Source organism: Capricornis sumatraensis, chromosome 3 (assembly GCF_032405125.1).
Source record: "Capricornis sumatraensis isolate serow.1 chromosome 3, serow.2, whole genome shotgun sequence".
Lineage (NCBI taxonomy): Eukaryota > Metazoa > Chordata > Mammalia > Artiodactyla > Bovidae > Capricornis > Capricornis sumatraensis.
In genome coordinates, this window is record NC_091071.1 from 162509500 (window position 1) to 162531369 (window position 21870).

The following is a 21870-nucleotide window of genomic DNA, read 5'->3' on the forward strand; positions in this document are numbered from 1 at the left end:
GATGCTGGGAGGGATTGGGGGCAGGAGGAGAAGGGGACGACAGAGGATGAGATGGCTGGATGGCATCACGGACTCGATGGACATGAGTCTGAGTGAACTCCGGGAGATGGTGATGGACAGGGAGGCCTGGCGTGCTGCAATTCATGGGGTCACAAAGAGTCGGACACGACTGAGCAACTGAACTGAACTGCAGATATAAATTTAGAAGGTTTGCATATGTATATTTACGTATTATTTACACATTAAAAATTGGTAGAAATAAATTCATAAAACAGACATTGTTAATTTAACCCCTCCCCTCCAGCCTCATCACCAGTTTCACTTTCCATGGTTTCAGTTACCTACCTGATCAGCCATGGTAGAAAAATATTGAATTAAAAATTAGTATTCAACTATAATTTTCAAATTAAACTTTTCAATTACAATTTTCAAAGTAAAGTTTTCAATTTCAAATAGCTGGTGAAACCACATGCCATCCGTGTCTGTCCCACTCAGAATGTGAATCATCCCTCTATCTGCTGCGTCCACTATATATATGCTCCCCACCCATTAGTATAAGAAAAGCACAGTAGATGTACAGAACTCAGCACTACCTACGGCTTCAAGAATCTACTAAAGATCCTGAAACATATCCCCCTGAAGATGGTACTGACTGACTCTGAGAAAGAGGACTGGGTCTGAGATGAAAGGAGTAATTTTTGTTACCTATTTTTTGAAAGCAATAAGGTAGGTCATTTGATTACAAACGTTGGGCTCTTGTGTCAAACTGTCTCTGACTGAGTTCAGATCTTAACTCTAGTATCAACAAAATGTATGACCTTGTATGGCTTCCCTGGTGGCTCAGATAGTAAAGAATCTGCTGCAATGCAGGAGACTGCCTGCAATGCAGAAGACCTAGGTTTGATCCCTGAGTCCAGAAGATCCCTTAGAGAAGAAAATGGCAACCCAGTCCAGTATTTTTGCTGGGACAATCCCATGGACAGAGGAGCCTGGCAGGCTGCATGCAGTCCATGGGGTCACAAGAGTAGGACACAAATTAGCAACTAAACCACCACCACCAAGAACTAAATAAAAGACCCATCCTATTTCAGAATTCATCCAGGAAGTTTTACCACTTCAAATGCCATCTCCATGCAATCTTGCCTGGACCCCCAACAGTGTGGACACAAGAGAACAGCATGATACTGTTTCTTGCACTTTGAAAAGCAAAGAAAACTGTTACTAAAGAGGTTTAGGAGATCTTACCTGCCTACTTTTGGCTATTAAATGCCTACTGTATGTCATGGGGCGTTAACTGATTCAAATGAATATAGAAGTCATACTGGTTAATTTAACCTATAGTTAGTAAAGTAACCTTAATAATGCTCCCAAAACCTTCAGAGTTTGTCAATCAGCACCAGGCGATTCACGGATAATTCTTGAAATTTAAGAGAGGAAAAGTGGCAAGTAAGAAGACATTTATCAAAGTGCTATCTACTTTTAAAGCATAAACTACTCTTTAAGTAAGGAGGCCAGGCTCTGTAAAACTTTGGAGTTTGAATTGCCCAAAAGTAAATATAAGAGTAACATATAATACACACAAATCTTCCCCTCTGCCAGCTATCAACAAATTCAGAGACAGAAGGGACCCTTGGGGGTGATCAAGTTCAACGCTTTACATTACAGATAATTCCAGATGAAGAAAGTTCAAGTCATCTGATGAGGAACTAGTCCTCTGAACCCTGATATGCAGGCAACCTATCCCCTCTATAGAGTTCACTATGACCTGAAATTCTCAAAACTTAACTCTTTGGCTCCAGACATGAGCCCAAAAATCAGCATGCAATAATTTCCTTCTTGCTATGTGAGTATTCTGTGCTGTCTTCACCAATTAGTATACCTACCACATTTTATTAATTAAATTTTAAAACACAAAGTTAGAGTTACACTAATTAAAAAAAACTACATTGCTGAAAACTGTTTTGACAAACTGAAATGAAAACGAACTCAAAGATTCCATCTTAATAGGCATCTCATATGGAGAAGCTAGAAAGTTCAAGGTTTAAGTCCAGTCTACTAATAACTCTTTCAAGTAATGAAATACATGAGTCTTCTAACCATGGATTATATGCCTTCACTTCAGTGGAAATAATCACCAACATTTTCTACATGAAACCTTTGACATTAATTCCTAAAGCACTGAAATCAAAGAGATGGCATATATGACTTTGATTTCAATAGAAAAAGCATAAAAACACTGATATGTTCAAGATTGAAAGCAAACTCATAGAAAAGATAGATGGTTACCAGAAGCAGGCTATAGGGTGTGGGCCAAATGGGTAAAGGAAGGCAAAAGGCACAAACTTCCAGCTGTCAAGGAAGTTTTATTATTATAGGAATTTAATATACAGCATGATGATTAAGTTAATATTACTGTACTGTATGTTTGAAAGTTGCTAAGAAAGTAGATTGTGGAAAAAATTGTGTATATATGGTGATTGATGTTAACTATACTTTGTAATCATTCTACAATATATACAAATATCAAATCATTATGCTGTGTATCGGAAACTAATATGATGATGGATGCCAATTATACCTCAATTAAAAAAAAAAAAAAACTTGCCCTGCAAACAAACTCATAACTTTGTTCACATCTCTAAGCATCAACAATTTTACCCACAGTATTGATTAAATGGCATATGAATTTTATGTAAAAATGTATTTACCTCTCAGGCAAACAATTTCTTCAGGAAAAAAAGAACTGTATTATTAATCTACATTTTAAAATTCATTCTCAAAGTTTCATAACAAGGACATTCTTTCAATAAAACTTCAACTGTAAACATTCTGGAAATTAAGTTTCCTTTAATTTCACAATTCAAAATCATAGAAGATAGGTTAAGGCTAGGGGAAAAAATTAACTCAAGTTATATAGTTAACTTGGTATATAGAATATATGGTACTTCTTCCTAGTCAAATGGCCAAAAGAGGAAGGAAAATGAAAGTTAGCATTTGTGCAAAATTTTTATCACATGAAGGAAGCTGGACAGACTGGGGAATATATCTCCAATTTAGTGACCAAGAGCAGTCATGTATAGCCCCAAACCAAGCTAGTATGTTTACCTACGTAACCACTATCACCTATTTGACAGGCAACTCTTAAACACTGAAGAAAAGTTCTATTATTTTCACAGTAAAGATAACACTTTTCTAAAAATCTAATATCCCACAGAGTATTTGTAGAAAGTTTTCAGCTTTCAGAACTGACACTTAAGGAATTTTATTTATCCAACATGTTTCCCCTCCCCACTCCCCAATTTCTTATGCTTTCATTTAGATATGGTCCTCCAAAAAGACTTCGTTTGGCTTCAGATTATAAAACTAGGGTTTAACAGCAACAGTAATTAATACAATTTCCACAGCACTTTATTCATTTGTTTATCCTAATAAACAAAATTTAAATGTGCCGATGAGTCTTATTAACCGTGCTGCTTATTATTCCTACTTTATAAATAAGGAAACTGCAGTATTACAAAATTAAGTGGCCTGCATTCAACAAGTATTAGCATCTGGACATGCAGGCTGCAAGGAACAACATCCAGAATTGTGGAGGTAAACAACTGCAAACACCAGATCAAAAAGGATATGACTCACTACTATCTTAGGAGAAAGGACAGTAAGTTAAACGTACCAAGAGCAGTATTAAACAACTCTACAGTAAAATGGAATGGAAGCCACCCTAGCTTTTAATAGAAATCACTATGGCTTAAGTAGGAAAACCAGCATCAAACACAACTACCTTTAAAATGGGAATGAATATCCTTTAAGCTTCCTTAAAAGCAAGGGATTGAGAGGTGCTGAGATACAGAAGTAAATAAAACAATCCATGCTCACAAAGAGCTTATTACTGCTCTATATCTCCCTTACTCAACTATCCTACAGAAAGGCCGAGGCTCAAATCCTACCTCTGCGACTTAATAAGACATACAATACCTGACCTTCATCTCTGTTTCCTTCTCCGTTAAACTATAGAGATAATACTATTAGCTTAGGGTTTAGGAAAAGAACAATTATAAGGCTCTTGGAACAGCGCCTGACACATACAGCAGCCATTTAATGGTTGCCTAAAAGTACAATAAATGACTGGTGAATCTGGGGGAAAAGGAGGGGATTCACGAAGTCCAACATCTTGAGTAAGAAAAGAATTAAAAAGAAAAAAAGAAAAGAATTAGGAAAAAAAGAAAAGAAGTAGAGAAGGAAAAATAACCCCTGAAATTCTATAAAACCATTTAGAACTGTTTATATTTCACTCTGATTCAGGAAGGAGGTAATAAAAAAAATAATAATACATATAGCATAGTACAGTTACAAGTCAAATGTCAAACTCTTAGTAGTTTTATCTGAGAACAGTGCAATGTGGCTTATGAATCTTTAATGAACTAAACATTTGTTTAGCAAGCTAAACATTGGTTTCCATTAGGGAAGACAGAAATGTATTTTCTTTCTTCCAGTTAATCAGAAATGTTCTGTAAGAAATAAGAGCCACTGACTACAGGGAAAGGAGTATGTTATCTGCAAATGGGGTCTTTAAGCATTTAATTCAATTTAGGGGCATTTGAAACCATTCCGATGTCATGCTGAAATACTGTGCAACACGTAAAAATAGTATTTCCAAATTATATTTTTTGTAACTCTAGAAAGTAACATTTACTGATAAAAATACAGATTTGAAAGTGAACACTGAAGTACAAATGATTATGGGTAATGTTTATTTTGTGTTTACCATGTCTCAAGGAAAGTACCTCTCCAGTTAATTTTCACAACCCTACAAAACTGGTACAGACTGGAAATAAATTTCTTTCAGAGAAACTGTGGCACATAGTACACTGTAATCAACGTAAGGCTGCAGAGCTAACAGGTAACAAGGCCAACAAACAAGGCTAGCAAACATGGGTTTGATCTAAACTCCAGGCTCCTTATGACTATACTGTGTGCCTGAATAAAAGCAGAAAAATATTTTACATTTATACCTTTTCTAAAAAATCAAAATATTAAGAGAACATGACATTCCAAGCTAGGGAACACCTACAGACTCCTAATCCTTACATTTCTATGAGATAACCAGTTTAATGGAACAAACCTTAAATGAATAATTATCATGAAACATGCTAAATGGTATGAGAAGCAGTATCAAGATAATATTGGAAACAAAAAAGGTAACTTAAATTTGCTCTCAGCAGGCTGTAAAGGTCCAATTTAAAAGGTTAGAGCTTAACAATGAAATATGAGAGAGAGAAATTAAGGAAACAATTCCATTTGCCATCATATCAAAAAGAATCAAGTACAAAGAATAAACTCTACCTAAGGAGACTTCCCTAGGTGGTGCTAGTGGTCAAGAACCTGCCTGCCAATGCAGGTTACACCTAAGACTCGCCAGTTCGATTCCTGGGTCGGGAAGATTCCCTGGAGAAGGGAATGGCAATCGACTCCAGTATTCTTGCCTGGAGAATTCCATGGACAAAGGAGCCTGGCGGGCTACAGTTCATGGGGTTGCATAAAGCTGGACACAGCTGAAGCAACTTAGCACAGCATGGCACTACAAGGAGACAAAAGAGGGCTTCCCCAACAGTTCAGCGGTAAAGAATCCACCTGCCCATGCAGGAGACAGGTTTGATCCCTGGGTGGGGAAGATCCCCTGGAAAGAAAAAGACAACCCAGTCCAGTATTCTTGCCAGGAAAATCCCATGCACAGAGGAGCCTAGTAGACTACAGTCCATGGGGTCGCAAACAGTCAGACATGACTTAGTAACTAACCAACAACAACAGGCGGTAAAAGACCTGTACTCTGAAAACTCTTTAAGATGCTGATGAAAGAAATAAAGACAACACACACACACACACAAAGAAATAAAGACAACACAAACAGATGGAAAGATATATTATGTTCTGGGATTGGAAGAAATTGATTTTGTTAAAAAGACCATACTACCCAAGGCAATCCACATATTCAATGCAATTCCTATCAAATTATGAAGGGCACTTTTCACAGAACTAGAACCAAAAAAAATTTGTTTTAAATTTGTATGGAATCACTAAAGATCCCAAAGAGTCAAAGCAATCTTGGGAAAGAGAGCTGGCAGTGCCAGGCTCCTTGATTTAAGACTACACTACAAAGCTAGTCATCAAAACAGTCTGGTATTGGCACAAAAAGAGACATATATATCAATGAGACAGGACAGAAAGGCCAGAAATAAATCCATGCACCTATGGTCAATTAAGCAATGACAGAGGACGTAAGAATATACAATGGAGAAAAGATAACCGCTTCAATAAAGGATGCTGCAAACATGATGGCCACATGTAAAGGACTGAAATTAAGAGCATTCTCTTAACACCATATACAAAAATAGACTCAAAATGGATTAAAGACTGGAACCTGAGACCAGATACTATAATACTCCTAGAGGAAAATATAGAAATGTAGAATATTCTGTGACATAAATTGTAGCAAAACTCTTTTGGATCCATTTCCTAGAGTAATTGAGTTGCAAAGAGTCTGACATGATTGAGTGACTGAACAGCCTAGAGTAATGGGAACAAAAGCAAAAAGAATTAACAGGACCTGGTTAAACTTAAAAAGTTTTTGCACAGCAAAGGTAACCATAAACAAAAAGAAAACCTACAGACTAGGAGAAAATATTTGCAAACAGTGAGACCGACAAGGAATTAATTCCCAAAATGTGCAAATAGCTCATGTGGTTTAATATGAGAAGACCTATACAGACATTTCTCCAAAGACATGCAAGTGGCCAAAAGGCACATGAAAAGACGTTCAATGCTGCTAACTTAGAGAACTGCAAATCACAACTACACTGAGGTATGACCTCAGACCAGTCAGAATGGCCATCACTGACAAGTCTACAGATAATAAATGCCAGAGAGGGAGGGTGTAGAGAAAAAGGAATCCTCCTAACCTGCTGGTGGGAATGCAAAATGGCACAGCTACTATGGAGAACAGTATGGAGGTTCTTTAAATTAAAAACAAGCGTTATCATATGATCTTGCAATCCTAATCCCGGACATCTATCCAGAGAAAACTGTAATTCAAAAAGATACATATTCCAATAGTTATAGTAGCACTATTTACAATATCTAAGACATAGAAGCAATTTAAATGTCCATGGATAAGGAAGACGTGACCAAAACAAAAAAAAAAGAGGTAGCACTTATCTGTAAAATGGAGTATTACTCAGCCAGAAAAAAAGAATGAAGTGATACTACTCACAGCACCATGAATGGATATAGAGATTATGAGATTAAGTAAATCAGACTGAAAAAGATAAGCATCATCTGATATAACTCATATATGGGATCTAAAAAATGATACAAATGAACCTATTTGCAAAACAAATAAACTCACAAACATAGAAAAAAACTTAAAAGTTCCTAATGGGAACAGCAGGAGAGTGGCAGGGAGGACAGATTAGCAATCTGGGATTATCCGATATACATCACAATACATAAAAGAGATTAACAACAATGACCTAGTCTATAGAACAAGGAACTATATTCACTATCTTGTAATAACCTACAATGGAAAAGAATCTGAAAAAATATACAAGCATGTACAATGGAATCCCTTTCAGTTCAGTTCAATTCAGTTATGCAGTGGTATCCAACTCTTTTCGACCCCATGAACCGCAGCATGCCAGGCCTCCCTGTCCATCACCAACTCCTGGAAATTTACCCAAACTCATGTCCATTGAGTTAGTGATGCCATCCAGCCATCTCATCCTCTGTCGTCCCCTTCTCCTCCTCCCCTAATCCTTCCCAGCATCAAAGTCTTTTCCAATGAGTCAACTCTTTGCATGAGGTGGCCAAAGTATTGGAGTTTCAGTTTCAACATCAGTCGTTCCAAAGAACACCTAGGACTGATCTCCTTTAGAATGGACTGGTTGGATCTCCTTGCAGTCCAAGGGACTCTCAAGAGTCTTCTCCAATATCACAGTTCAAAAGCATCAATTCTTCAGTGCTCAGCTTTCCTCACACTCCAACTCTCACATCCATATATGACCACTGGAAAAACCACAGAATCACTTTACTGTACACCTGAAATTAACACAACACTGCAAATTAACTACACTTCAATTTTAAAAACGGTTAAAGAAAAAGAGAAAAAAAGAGTGGAACTGTGAGGAAACGCACTGAGGAATAAGAGAATAAGATACAATGTAAGGGATGCTAGGTAAGTTCATTCCTGGGGCTGAAACATGAAGTATAGGAAGAACATGGACCTAGAAATAAGTCTGAACTGTATCATGAAGTGCCTAAAGATAAAAACTTGGGATTTAAGACCTACAGATAAGCAGATCAACTATTAAGTCACCAAACAGACTTAAGGATGGATGTTGTTTAGTCACTAAGTCATGTCTGACTCTTCTGCAACCCCATGGACTGAAGCCCACCAAGCTGTCTGTCCAACTGAGCCGCCAGGGAAGCTTGAAGGATGGATAAGGGTCCAATAACAATGGAGGCTGAAATGAAGAGATGGGAATCAAGAAACATTCAGACAATACAATCTATACAATGAAGAAAAAAGTCTAGAATTATGTTTATCAAACTTCAGCAGACTTTGCATTAAAATGTCACTCCAGTTTCTGGTGCTAAGGGTTAAGGAAAGTTTTTTAAAACATATAAAGAATTTTGGTAACTGTTTATCTTTTCAATGCCATATGACAAAAACTAACAGGCTCACTTAGGAATTACTAAATTTTTCTAAAAGAACATTAACTTTGCTATTTCCTATTAATTCAGGTTTCAGACATTAAATCTGATGTTGGAACTCCCCTGACGGTCCAGTGGTTAAGATTGTGGTTCCAATGCAGGGGTGCAGGTTCCAAACCTGGTTGGGAAACTAAGATCCAACACGCAACTAAGTCCACAACTAGAGGGTACGGTGCTGCAACAAAAGATCCCGCATGATGCGATGGAGATCCTGTGTGCCAATATTAGGACCTGACACAGCCAAATAAATAAATAAAAAGTCTTGAGCATATTTATATACATAAAGAAAATGAATGAAAGAAAAGGACTAGGAAGAAGGTACAGTTTACTAACAAGATCATACAGGAGGAAAAGAAGAATTAAAAGCACATGTCTTAGATCAGAAGGAAAGCACATCAATCTCCAAGACAAGAAATGACAAATGGCAGCAAGGATGTACATGCCTAGCTTAACAAAACCTGGATTTTAAAGTATGAGACCACTAAGGGAGAATGGAGATTTCAAAGAGTTCCCTAACACAGAACAGGGAAAGGAGCTGACTATGGGAACAGAGGACTGCCCAGCAGCATGAAGAACCTACCAAGACTGGAAATCACAAACTTAAGTGCCAGTCCACACTTGATGTAATTTTCTCATTTATGTAGGAGGAAACTCTCATTCAGAGTGAACTGCTCCAGAGCAACATCTATTCAGAGATGGACCAGAAGAGCTGAATCCAGCTCTCCAGAATAACGGGACAAGGTACACTTTCCATGATGCCATTCTACTTCTAAACATGAATTTAACCACTTTGTATGTACTGATCTGTCGACAGTCAATCAATTAACAGAGATGGAAAGAGGTCAAAACTGACCCTCCAGAGTCCAAACAGTAATTTCTATAGTATGCCTTCATTTACAAACAAATCACAAACTGAAGAGCCTGCAGCCAACACTTGATCTTCTAAGCATTACCCAACACTGAACAACAGAATTCAACACTGGGCACACATACTGATGCCAGCACCCACATTTTATGACTGCAATAGGCCTTGAGACTCTACCTTATTGCCATCTGGCAAAAGTCAATGAGATTAATTTTGGCATCATTTTCACAAAGAGTGCTCTTTTTTTGGTATTAAGCCACACACTTCATGCTGTAGCTCTCTTAGAAAGGTCCTGTTTCTTGTTCAGTGGAAATTAAGATTCACAACTATCTCTATTAACAGACTGCTGCTGCTCAGTCACCCAGTCATGTCGACGCCATGGACTGCACCACGCCAGGCCTCCCTGTCCCTCCCCATCTCCCAGAGTTGCCCAAGTTCATGTTGACTGCATTGGTGATGCCGTCCAGCCATCTCATCCTCTGACGCCCTCTTCTCCTTCAGCCCTCCATCTTTCCCAGCATCAGGGACTTTTCCAATGAGTCATCTGTTTGCATCATCAGGTGACCAAAATACTGGCACTTCAGCTTCAGCATAAGTCCTTCCAGTGAATATTCAGGGTTGATCTCCCTTAAGATTGACTGGTTTGATCTCCTTGCTGTCCAAGGGACTTTCAGGAATCTTCTCCAGCACCACAGTTGGAAGGCCATCAATTCTTTGGCATTTTGCCTTCTTTACGGCCCATCTCTCAAAACCATATGTGACCACTGGGAAGGAAGACCAGAGCCTTGACTATATGGACCTCTGTCAGCAGAGTAATGTCTCTGTTTTTCAAGAGAGAAAATTAACATATTAATTACACAACAGCTACAAATACTCGAGCCTAAGCACACTTGATTCAAAAGATTTTGTTTTAATTTAACCAAGATATTATCGCAAGAATAGAAATAGGAGATAGCAGGGAAATGGCTCCTTTCTTTACTTCCTCCCTGAAATCAAGAAAAATTAGCATCTGTTTAAAAAACTGAGAAGAAATCTTCACTTATAATGAAACTAGAGAAAAGTTGGCTTCACCCTAAATCAGAGAAGAAAACTTGCCAGATACAATAAAATCTGTACCAAAAAAAGGGAAGAGATAAAGACTATGGAGCATTAAAAAAAAGGGGGGGGGGGTAAGAAAATAATCTTAGAAGAAGTTCCTATCAATGACCCTTTCTTTGAAAAAAACTATAAACTGTGAACCAAGGGCAACAAAAGATCAAAATACCTCCTGCTAGGGGCCAGGTTCCCATGCCAGATTGTCAAGGGAAGTGTTGTTCAGTAGCTAAGCTGTGTCCAACCATTTACAATCCCATAGCTTTCAGCATGCCAAGCTTCCCGGTCCTTCACTGTCTCCTGGAGTTTGCTCAAATACATGTCCATTCAGTTGGTGATGCCACACAACCATCTCATCCTCTGCCATCCCCTTCTCCTCCTGCCCTCAATCTTTCCCAGTAACAGGATCTTTACCAATGAGTCAGCTCTTCACATCGGGTGGCCAAAGTACTGGAGCTTTAGCTCCAGCGTCAGTCCTTCCAATGACTAGTCAGGGTTGATTTCCTTTAGAATTGACTGGTTTGATCTCCTTGCAGTCCAAGAGACTCTCAAGAGTCGTCTGCAGCAACACAGTTTGAAAGCATCAATTCTTCAACACTCAGCCTTCTTTATGGTCCAACTTTCATCTCTGTACATGACTACTGGAAAAATCATAGCTTTGACTATATGGACCTTTGCAGGGATGTCTCTGCTTTTGAATACTCTGTCTAAATTTGTCATAGCTTTCTTTTCCCAAGGAGCAAGCAAGCATCTTTTACTTTCATGGCTGCAGTCACTGTCTGCAATGATTCTGGAACCCACGAATATAAAATTTGTCACTGTTTCCATTGTTTCTCCATCTATCTGCCATGAAGTGATGGGATTGGATACCATGATCTTAGTTTTTTGAATGTTGAGTTTCAAGTCAGCTTTTTCATTCTCCTCTTTCACCCTCATCAAGAGGCTCTTTAGTTCCTCTTCCCTTTCTGCCATTTGAGTGATCTCATCTGCATATCTGAGATAATCGGTATTTCTCCCAGTAATCTTAATTTCAGCCTGTGCTTCAGCCAGCCCAGTATTTAGCATGATGTACTCTGCACAGAAGTTAAATAAGCATGGTGACAATATACAGTCCTGACGTGCTCCTTTCCCAATTTGGAACCAGTCCATTGTTCCATGTCCAGTTCTAACTGTTGCTTCTTGACCTGCAAACAGGTTTATTGGGAGAAAAGTGAGGTGGTCTGGTACTCCCGTCTCTTATGGAACTTTCAACCGTTTGTTGTTATCCACATAGTCGAAGGTTTATAGCATAGTCAATGAAGCAGAAGTAGATGTTTTTCTGGAATTCCCTTGCTTTTCCTATACTCCAACGAATGTTGGCAATTTGACCTCTGGTTCCTTTGCCTTTTCTAAAACCAGCTTGTACATCAGGAAGTTCTCAGTTCACGTACTGCTGAAGCCTGTCTTGAAGGATTTTGAACATTACCTTCTAGCATGCAAAATGAGCACATCTGTAAGGCAGTTTGAAAATTCTGTGGCAGGTGAGAATCGAGGTGAGACAACTAAAAAAGCAGGCAGGCAGGCATTTGTATTTAACAGGGCCTTGATTAACCAAGACAAAAAACAGCCCAGAACCGGAGGAGAGAAGCAGGTAAGAGAAAGATTAAAAGGAAGATCAGCTGGGCAAAGAATCACTAAGTCACCAAGAATAAGGTAACACAATGACTTTCTACGAAGATGATCTGCTCTGCTCAAAGGCAGAAAATAACCAAAAGCAAAACTGAGAATTAACTAACAGGCAGAGGAAGCAATTCAAAATGGTGAAAAGATATTCTGAAAACATTTGAAGGCCACAAAAAGGGAGAACATGGTTAAGAGAAGAAACAGAAAAAAATACTATTGAACAATTGTAAAAAAATTATAATAGGGAAGAAGACAATTTTAAAGAGTTTTAACTCTGCCACAGTTAGAAGGAAAATACTGTTTACACTAAAAATGGAACTCTATTGTCAAGGTTTTGTTAAGCAAAAAAGCCGGTACAGAATACTGGGCACAGAATATATCAACATATGTATTCCTATATATGTAATAATCATTGACTTAAAATTATCAATAGAGAATACAAAAACAGAGAATAAAAAAATTATTTAAATCAGACACTTTTTAAAAATGGGACCCTTTAAAGCCTTTTGCATTTTGAATCATTTGCTGTTTCCCTATACAAAAAATTATTTAAAAATCTATGTGTATTGCAAGTTTAGCTCTATAGTGGGTGTTAGTGGGTAAAAGTAACCAGAAATAATACTTCAAAAATTAAACATTTTTAGAGCATTCTTTTCTCAGCTTAATTTTCTTTTTAAATTATGTGATCTCATTATTAAAAACTGGAGCAACACTCTGCTTATTTCACAGGTTTCTAGATCCCAGGCACATGTTCATCTTTAAAAAAAATAGTAATTTTGTAATATAAATCCTGTTTCCAAGAAAACGGACTTTTTAACTGCCTAAAACACAGACTACAGAGAATGACACACTACCCCAGAGCTTGTATCTATCCCTGGCGCCGTTCAACATCATAATACAATCACCAATCAACTGATCACTGTGCAGCCCAGCCCAGCTACTTCTAAGACACAGAGCCACTGAGTCCCTAATATAAATCCTATCTTAATGCATACAGTTTGTATAACCTTTCAGACTACTAATTACATTTTATAGATTTTTTTTCTTCTTTGTAAAAGTCTCAAGATTAGAGTCAGCAACTTCTAGCCCATACGCCAAAGATGGCTCATAGGTCCAGTTTTAACAAGTCCCAATTCTGTTGGCTACCATAATTAGCCAGTCAGCGGGGGTTGAAGGTCAGCTTACACTAGCATTTTTAGTACATCCTCTTAAAGATGTTCCCCTCTACCTAGCCAGGATGAACAGACAAAAGGGAAAGGTTATTGAGCTCGTAGTTTCTAAAATCTGATTCAGCTCTAATTTTATAAAACCTAACCCAATATTTATTCTCACTTTTCCTAAATGGAACACTTCTTAAATTGCTCCTTATAAAGACTTAGGAACACTACTCTTAGATAGAGTGATTATCAAAAGGGAAGAACTATTGAGGGAGGGAGGAGAGAATTATTTATAAATGCCTCTCCACTAAGGGACAGAGAGATGCCTGCTGGGTAAGAACCACCGTTACTGGAAATAAAATATAGGGGAGCCTACACATTACATCAAGGTGCTCCCTATGGACAAAAACAATTTTATGTTTGGCAGATGACCTTTAGAGCATAGGGACATAATAAGGCAATACTTTCAGAGTATTTTCTTTAATACATATTCTTGTTAGTGCTGTGTACTCCACCATAATGATGAAATCACAGAGGTTCATTTCTTTAACATAGCTTATATGAGGAAGTTTCCCTGCCTTGCAACAAACATTATTTCAACACTGTGATAATCACAGATTAGTACAAACTCCTGGAAACAACAGATATGTACCCTGTCATAAATAGTATTAAATCTGGAGAATTTTCAGGAACAAATATTACTAAGTTTCTGGTAAGGCTCAGCAGAAAGAAGGCAATGACATGTACTTCAAAGTTAGGGAGAAAATACACAGTCCATTACTTTAACACAAGGTGAACAATGTACAGTGCCAAATGTGTGCTTAAGATCATGTATGTCATACGGATTGCACCTAAATTCAGAAACAGTCTCAGAAAATATTTTTTAAAGGTTTATAAAAAACAAAACATAGAATGACATACTCAAGTACTCCCTTCAATAGCTCAGTTAGTGGAGGTTGTAGTATTGCCCAGAATGTCATACTCTAATGACCAGTGTCTCACATTTCTACAAACATTTTCACCAAAAATAAATATGTGCTAATGACTGTTTCTATATTGAGCCAGAACATATACAAACCTATAGCCAGGACAAATACAAAAGTTGTTATTCCTAAGACTGAGTTTTTAATACAGATTGCAGGGCCCTATCAGATTAACTGTTATTCAAAAGCCTGTACACTTCTAATTACCTGCTAGGTTTAAGAGCAGGGAGTTACACTTGTTTTGCTATCATTACATATCACCTAACCCTATGCAATCTTTACATGACTCCCATAGCCCATAATTAAAAACTGCCACTCATGTCCTTAGAATTCACAATTCCACTCCCATGAATCTTCCAGGAAGCCAGCCTAAAGAGACTCTTGCACAGGTCTGCAAGAATATATGTAATCAAACTTCCCTGGTGGTACAATGGTCAAGAATCCACCTGCTAGTGCAGGGACATGGGTTTGGTCCCTGATCCCAGAAGATTCCACATGCCACAGGGCAACAAAGCCCGTGCGCCACAACTACTGAAGCCCATGTGGCCCAGAGCCCACGCTCTGCAACAAGAGAAGTCACCGCATGAGAAGCCCATGCACCACAACAAAGAGCAGCCCTTGCTCACTGCAACTAGAGAATGCCTAAGTGCACCAACGAAGACCAAGTGCAAGCAAAAAAATAATTAAAAAAGGAAAAGAATATATGTAACCAAAATGCCCGCTGAAGTATGTCATAGAGGGAAAAAACTGAAGACTGAAATATTCTTAGTAGAGAAATGGTTAAATAAGCATGTTATAGCAATTCTGTGGTACGCTACATGTCTTTAAAAACAGACACAGATTTGTAAATATTACACTGATATACGGAGAGCAGAACACTTAACTGCTTCAACAGATACTTGGAAGCCTATCCGGCAGGCATCGACAGGCACCATCTTTGCCTTGAAGAAGCCTGCACTCAACTGGGAAGACACAAAATAATACAGCTTTTTGGACACTGTGGTAAGTGATATGAAAGATGGAATAGAAGAAATAGAGGAGTACAGAGAATAAGGCAGGGGAAAGAAAAAAGCTACTTGAGGTTGACTCATCAGCTAATACCTCTCTAAAGGGATATTTTAAGCTGAGACCTGAAGGAAGGGGAAAAATTGTATGTATTTGTCTGAATATGCATAGGAAAAAAAGGTCCTGAAAAAATATACGTGAATGTCTACAGCAAAGAAAGAGGAACTCGTGTTAAGTGCCTAGGTCTTCAGTCTGTTCAAAACCTGGCTCCACCAGAAACCTGTTACTTGGAGAAATCTCTTAACTTAGCAAAGCCTTAGTTTCCTCATCCATAAAAGGTTAATATAAGTTATGAAAATCAACTGAAACACAGAAAATATAGTAAACACATTACAAGGGGAAAAAAGGAAGAGAGGATCTACATATTAAGTTTTAAGAAAAATATCAACAAAACAAGAATGGAAAATATAGGCATTTTTGGATATTTACAAATATTAAGGACCTATCTTTTTTATTATACTACCATGGTATTAGTGTATATCTTTAAAAAAAAGTCAACTTTTAGAGAAGCAGTATGAAATATTTACAGATCAAATAAAAACTAGAATTTGCTTCAAAATAACTGGGGTAGGGATAAAAGCATGAATGAAAAAGAGTGGCCACGAGTTGATGATGTTGTAGCTGGATCCTGGGTACACTGAGGTTCTTTATACAATTCTATTTTTGTGTATGTTTGGAATATCCCATAATAAAAGCCTTTTATAAAAAGAATAAGCACTCAATTCTCTGCTATGATCTTTGGAAAGAGGAAACTGTTGCTTTTGTTTGATTTCAGAGTCATCACCACTTGCTTTTTTAAAAAATATGCCCACAGAGATTTCACCTTTGTCAGAAATGAGAAAAATTAAGCTTCTAGATATAGAGCAAATCATCCTTGATCTAAATGCGCCAACCTACATTTCATTAATTCATCCTTTAAATTCCTTGTCTCCCAATTCTAACACTGTATAAGATTATGAAAGAAAACATTGCTCCTTTCAGAAGATATAAGAGAAAAACCCTATCACCCACCCACTGGAGAAGAGGCCACAGTGACCCTATGCATCTTCCAATGGTTCTGTTTTCAGAGCTCTTGAGTGTAGAATTCCCTCCTCATAGAAGAAGTCCCCAGTCAGGTGGGATGCAGCCACTTAATGAACTTAGAGGAGGCAGGATCAATTCAACACTTCGCCTAACTCTGTGCAGTAGTGCTAAACAGGCATTATGCCACTCCATCACAGCCCAAGAAAAACATCTCCACTTAATATTGTAGGGTTAGTCACTCAGTCGTGTCCAGCTCTTGGCGACCCCATGGACTGTGCAGCCTGTGTCAGGCTCCTCTGTCCATGGGATTCTCCAGGCAAGAATACTAGAGTGGGTTGCCATTCCCTTCTCCAGGGGATCGTTCCAATCCAAGGATTAAATCCAGGTCTCCCACGTTGAAGGTCGATTGTTTACCACCTGAACCACCAGGGAAGCCCAAGAAGTAAACTGAAGTCGCTCAGTCGTGTCCGACTCTTTGCGACACCATGGACTGTAGCCCACCAGGCTCCTCAGTCCATGGGAATCTCCAGGCAAGAATACTGGAGTGGGTTGTGGATATACTGTTTTAGTTTCTAAACTAACCAAAATCTAGAATCATACCTCTATTAAAAATAATAAATACAAATGAAAGCAACAAATTAAAAAATAAAATGGTAAAAATGCAATCTCTAGTTAAGATTATCAAAGTGGATTTCTAAAACATTTCAACTACAAGAGACAGAACTAAACACAAGGACATAAAAGAAGATAGAAAAAAATCATACAAAATTAGATAAAAGAACGCTGGTGTAGCTATTTTAGTATCAAAAAATGTGGCTTTACAAATTTTTTTTTAAGACATTATTTGGAGGTAAAAGGGGTACCTTCATAATGATAAAAGGTTCAATTCATGAAGATACCAATTTAGTTTTTTTTTTTAAACTTTAAAACAAAAAATTTTTAAATATACTAATCCAGGGCGAATTTTAAAGCACCTCTCTGTAGCTAACATCAACAAGACAACCAAAAAACAAATCAGTAAGGACACAGATAACCTGAACAACACTGTTATCAGTAGAATTAACAGACAACTGCAAATACATATTCTTTTCAAACATACTTAGAATACTGACAAAAACTATTCATATTCTGGACCTCATTACAGCAAATCAACAAGTTCAAAAGAACTTAAATCATATACAGCATATTCTTTCACCACAATGAACAGAAATCAGCAAATCAACTACATTTCAATAAAAAGTTAAAAAAAGAATGATACACAAAGGCAGACTATAAATAATCGGGAATCAAAATAAATAGAATGCAATTAATATTCAAATGTATTTTAGAAATAAGAAATCAAATCAAGATAAAGAGGTTGTCATGCCAAGAAAAAATAAAACAAAAAAGGTAACCATAAAAATCCCACTGCTGGAAACTAAGCACACTTCTACAGTGACTATCTAAATACTTTAAACGGACAAATAGCAATTCAACTCAAGAGTTCACTATCCACCAGCAAGGTTGTGATTTACTGTCTCCTAATTCATTATCTGTACCTGCCCCCACAAAGTTCATCTGAAATCTTGTCTATTCAAGTTTTATGAAATACGCTTGCCTTAAATTTCTCAAAATGCACACTACAACTCTGAAGAGTTCCATGGCACTTTGCAAAACTAAGACATTTCACTACACGCTACTACAAGTACAATTTGGAAGGAAACTTATGACCAGCCTAGATAGCATATTAAAAAGCAGAGACATTACTTTGCCAACTAAGGTCCGTCTAGTCAAGGCTATGGTTTTTCCTGTGGTCATGTATGGTTGTGACAGTTGGACTGTAAAGAAAGCTGAGCGCCAAAGAAATGATGCTTTTGAACTGTGGTGTTGGAGAAGACTCTTGAGAGTCCCTTGGACTGCAAGGAGATCCAACCAGTCCATTCTAAAGGAGATCAGTCCTAGGTGTTCTTTGGAACGACTGATGTTGAAACTGAAACTCCAATACTTTGGCCACCTCATGCAAAGAGTTGACTCACTGGAAAAGACTCTGATGCTGGGAGGGATTGGGGGCAGGAGGAGAAGGGGGACGACAGAGGATGAGATGGCTGGATGGCATCACTGACTTGATGGACATGAGTTTGAGTAAACTCCAGGGTTTGGTGATGGACAAAGAGGCCTGGCATGCTGCGATTCATGGGGTCGTAAAGAGTCGGACACAACTGAGCAACTGAACTGAACTGAACAAGTACAATTAAGTGTTTGCAGTCTTGTTTTCTCTATGAAATTTCCTATGGATGAAACAATGGTTATAGTAAACAAGTATTTATACTTAAGTAGTTGCATCATACTGAAATGAAAATTTAGCATGAAAACAAACTACTTGAATAGACAACCATTTGTAATATGCTGCATGTAACCATCTGCCTCTTTCTATCCACTGTATCCCATAGAGCCTATGGAAGCTGGCACATTGTTAACAAGTCCCCACAGCCCACAACACAGGTGAACTAGGGTTCAGTTCAGTCGCTCAATCGTGTCTGACTCTTTGTGACCCCCATGAATCGCAGCATGCCAGGCCTCCCTGTCCATCACCATCTCCCGGAGTTCACTCAGACTCACATCGATCGAGTCGGTGATGCCATCCAGCCATCTCATCCTCGGTCGTCCCCTTCTCCTCCTACCCCCAAATCCCTCCCAGCATCCGAGTCTTTTCCAATGAGTCAACTCTTTGCATGAGGTAGCCAAAATACTGGAGTTTCAGCTTTAGCATCATTCCTTCCAAAGAAATCCCAGGGTTGATCTCCTTGCAGTCCAAGGGACTCTCCAGAGTCTTCTCCAACACCACAGTTCAAAAGTATCAATTCTTCGGCGCTCAGCCTTCTTCACAGTCCAACTCACATCCATACATGACCACTTGAAAAACCATAGCCTTGACTAGATGGACCTTTGTTGGCAAAGTAATGCTTCTGCTTTTGAATATGCTATCTAGGTTGGTCATAACTTTTCTTCCAAGGAGTAAGCGTCTTTTAATTTCATGGCTGCAGTTACCATCTGCAGTGATTTTGGAGCCCAAAAAAATAAAGTCTGACACTGTTTCTGACAAATGACCTATGATGGACCAATGAAAGTCATCCCCCAAGACTCTTTGGGTACCAAAACTGTTAAGGATAAAGTCTGGCATCAAAATGGCTATGTTTAACACAGTCACATTGGGAAACTGTCTTGAGAGAGAGATAAGTAGACAAATCACAGTAAAGACAACAGGTATCTGAATTGTTGGCTTCATTTCTCTGTTCCTAAGACCCAGCTACCTGATTTTATCCTTAAAGATTTCATTAAACACGCATAGCCAATCGATCTCAAACATGACCAAAGTCTGCATTTGTTTTTTACATCCTACTTTACCTCTTTATGCTTCAAAATCTGTGGCACTGCTGCTCTTTAAAACCAGACTCATTTGTGAAGATTCAGTATTTCCTTCAATAACAAAGGCAAAACTATTAAGTCTTTGTACACTGCAGTTTCATACAAATCCTCTGTGTTCTTCTGACATGTGTCTCTGTAATTCTAACCACGCAGAATTACAGAAAGAAAAAATTTACTCATATTTAACAGAAGAGAGGCTCAAACAAAATTCATCTAAGCTCAAGAATCTAAGTCGAAAATAAGATTAGCAATCTCCTGACTTGCAGGCCAATTATCTAATACAATGTCCTTTAAAAGGATAAATCATACCCACCAAACCCAGTTTATTACTTTCCAATTGAAGTATGTTATATAAATGTTTAAAAATCAACATTAAGAGACAACATAAATATCCTTAAAATAAGCTTCCATTATAAAATCTGTACCGAACAGCATAACCAAATACATGAAAATCACTCATAAAATTTAGTAACTTCTTTCTCCATCCTATCTTAAACTTTAAAGAAATGAAGATGAAACTTGTATTAGACAAAAGAAGGAGCTGAACAAAACCACAGCCACCAAATTTCTATGCTCAGTCATGTCTTACTCACAAATGACAGAAAAATAACCAAAATAATCCAGAGGGAGAAATAGCAAGTGCTGCCACACCTCCAGAATGTAAAACAGGAGCCTTAAGTTTCTTCTGAGGAAAAAAAAAATCACAAACACCAACAGTAAACCAGAAGTGCCAAAGATGTCCTGAAGATTTTACCCTGTGCTAAGACCTCAGCCTGCCCTGGCCCTCTTTATATAAAGATGACTCAGAGGTGAGCAGATTGGAGACTTCGCTAGGATGCATGCAAGATTTAAAGAGACTCTGAGAAGCTCAGAAAAATGGAAGACCAACATAAACAAGACAAAAAAACTTTCAAAAAACAGAAGCACTATCGTAACAAAGTAAATAAATGCTTTAAAACTCTGATCCACGAAAACAACAACAGAAAAAAAAAACTTTAAAAAAATACAACAATAATTTTAAGCAGAAACTAAGTCAAAATGGCCAAAAGGGATGAGTGAGCCCTCTTAAGAGGAGAAAGCCAAATAACAAATAGTTTCCACTGGTAGGCCTACAGTACCACACAGCGGAGCAAGAGACTGACTAAGATGTTTTTTAAATAATAGGAAGACAGCACATCACAATGGAATGGTCAATTCTAAAACACAGAATCCAACAAATAAGAGGGTTTGTTTTGGAGTGATGAAAGTTTCTTCAGTTAGATAGTTGGGGATACTTCTACAACTCCAAATAGCCAACATGTTTTGCACTTTAAATGGGTGAACTGCCTGGCATATGAATTTTATCTCAATAAAGCTATTTTTTAAAACCCACTTTGCTCTGAAAATATATCCTGCCTTCCAAAGTATTGTATAGAAAGGAAACCCTTCAATCTGTTGCTTTTAAACCTTCAAATATGCCAACTACGTATGATATGCCAGACTCTTTCCCTGCAAGTATTAGGAAGTACTACAAACCAACTGACTTTTTAAAGATAATCATCATCTGTGAAGAATGAAATGACTCCTAAATATAGCGGACTGCATTTCTAAGGCAGGTACTAAAGCCTCACTGAAAACCTGATTTCCTTATGACTTACACCACATCGTCCTATTCTGTAAACTAATGACATTTTCTCTACTCCAGGAGCTGGTGATGGACAGGGAGACCTGGTGTGCTGCAGTCCATGGGGTTGTAAAGAGATGGACACAACCGAGTGACTGAACTGAACTACTTCACAGTCCATTAAACATAAAAATAAGATGAAAACCAGAAGTATTTAACATAAGAATTAACAAACATTTTAACTGTTAA

General features: G+C 37.9%; 1 protein-coding gene across 1 annotated transcript in view; it reads right to left on the reverse strand.

Moving 5' to 3' along the window:
- The window catches only part of TRIP12 (thyroid hormone receptor interactor 12), a 153294-nt gene that overhangs the window by 109672 nt on the left and 21752 nt on the right, over positions 1–21870 (reverse strand). The gene's annotated exons all lie outside the window — the stretch shown is intronic.